This window comes from Panthera tigris, chromosome C1, assembly GCF_018350195.1.
Source record: "Panthera tigris isolate Pti1 chromosome C1, P.tigris_Pti1_mat1.1, whole genome shotgun sequence".
In the NCBI taxonomy this organism is placed as follows: Eukaryota; Metazoa; Chordata; class Mammalia; order Carnivora; family Felidae; genus Panthera; species Panthera tigris.
In genome coordinates this window covers 15,784,060-15,786,273 of record NC_056667.1, presented here as the reverse complement: position 1 = coordinate 15,786,273, position 2,214 = coordinate 15,784,060, and positions in this window count along the sequence as shown.

Sequence of the window (2,214 nt, the reverse complement as noted above, 5' to 3'; positions counted from 1 at the left end):
TTGAGAGAGAAAGAGCAGGGGAGGTGCAGAGAGAGGGAAACAAGAGAATCTGTCCATACGGGGCTCCAACCCACGAATGGTGAGATCATGACCTGAGCCGAAACCGAGTTGGACACAGCCTGCGGAGCCACCCAGGCACCTCCACATGATATGTTCTCAGCAAGGGAAAATGAACATTTCGGCATCCACTGGAAGCTCTTCTGTGACTAAGATTCCTGGGGGAGAGCCTTCTGTGGCTTTGGTATGACCAGGGCTGCCCCCACCTTTGGGCTTGTCTCTTTTTGTCCTCAAAATGGGGACTCCCTATCTACGTTCTCGTTCTGATCCAAAGACTTCTGTAACCCGAGAGTGGGTCCCCCAGGGTGGCCTCCTTTGTGCCGAGTCTCCAACATCCACCTGGCAGCTCCCTGTGCGGACACTGAGGCTGACTCCCGCCCATCCAGCTTGTTCTCACTGGGGCGGAGCTATCCTCCCAGCCACCCCTGCAGCCCACCCTCTGTGGTCTCCCAGCCCCTCCTAGACCTTACTCAGTGCTCCGTTGGTTAGCACACCTCGGGCACCAACTGCTTTTGAGTTTTCTACCCCTCTTTTCCTGCTGGGCTGCCCCATCCCCATTTTCCTCTCCTTTGAACTGGTGTGGGGGGGAGGGAGGGGAGCAGAGTGTGGAGTTCCTTCCAGGAGGCTGTTCCCCATTTGAGGACCCCCTCGTGCATTATTCTGAGTTTACTGTTGTGCCCGCTCACATTTTCATTCTCCAGTCTTCTTAGATGTCAGGTTTTTTTGAAGCCAGCTTTCATTTTCAGCAGTCGGGAGGGCAGGGGTGACGGCTAGGTTGCAATGTATTAAGTGTTTGAAAAAGAAAAGGCTTGTGCCCAGAGGCAGCCATGCGTGAGCGGTCAGTCCTGAGTGGTTTGGATTGAAATAGGCCAGGGAAAGCAAAGCTCTGGAGCCTTTGTCCAATCTTCCCCTTCCGTACCTAGGCTCCATGCCAGGCTGTGTGCCCAGCCCCCTACGGCACGTGTTGCCTTCTCCCCAGGGGCCCTGACGGTCTCAGAATGGTGCCCCCCCAGGATACACTGGAGATTATAAGCCTCTTGCATTGAGGTTTTCTGTAAAGACGAAAATGCTGTAATCGAAAGCTCCTTGATTATAAAGAAGGAATAGAGAGGCTTGGCACAGAAGAGCCTTCGTTCTTTGGCCTACCCAGCCAGGGTCGGGCACATTCAGTCCCCCAGAGCCAGTAGGACCTTAGGCTCTCGGGGACCTTGGAGTCTGAAAGGTCACAGCTGCAACTGCTCACTGAGGGTGTTTCCGCACCACTGCTGCCTCTATCTGCCCCCTTGCTCCGGCTCAGGTGGGGCACCTTTGTCTCCGTTCACGGGCCGGAATGACACCATTAGCCCTTAGCTAATTATCATCAGCCAGAGTTGGGAGCCTGGGATCTTTTTGTCTCACAGCATGGAGGGAGAGGGCTCTGAGGGGGCGTAGCTGAAACAGGAAGAGGCACTGGGATTGTGATCCGAATTGAATTCGAGGATCCATCTGACTCCCTGTACAAAAAAGCGAGAGGATGGCAGGAGATGCGGCGCTTCCAGGAGCTCTGGAATTTGTGCGTCCGCCCTGAGACGCGTGCGCCCAGCTCTGCTGCCGGCAAGCCAGCCGGGTGCCTGCTGCCCTGAGAGTCGCAAACAGGATTTTATTTCCCCAAGCATCTCCCGGGACCAGTGTCCCGTTGAACATCCCCGTCTGGGGCCACCACAGAATCCCCCTGCACCAGCCCAGAAGTGCCTTGACCCACCACGTTTAATGCTCTCTCATTCTAGCTTTGAAGGAACCACCTGGCCCCGGTGCATCCTGAGAAGGATCCAAGCCCCGGCCCCATGCTGGGCAGGAAGTCAAAGGGTCCCCAGGAGTGGGATGGGCCCAGGGGAAGCAGATGATGTTCCAGGCATCTGTCCTCTGTCCCGTCAGTTGCCTCCCTCCTATTCTGACCACCTCGTTCTACCAGCACTGCCAGAAGCTTTGTTAGAAATACAGGAGCTCAGGCCCCTGAGTGGCTCTGTCAGTTAAGCGTCCGACTTCAGCTCAGGTCATGATCTCACTGTTGGTGAGTTCGAGCCCCACATTGGCTTCAGGCTGATAGTGTGGCATCTGCTTGGAATTCATTCTCTCCCTCTCTCTCTCTCTCTCTCCCTCTCCCTCTCAAAAATAAAC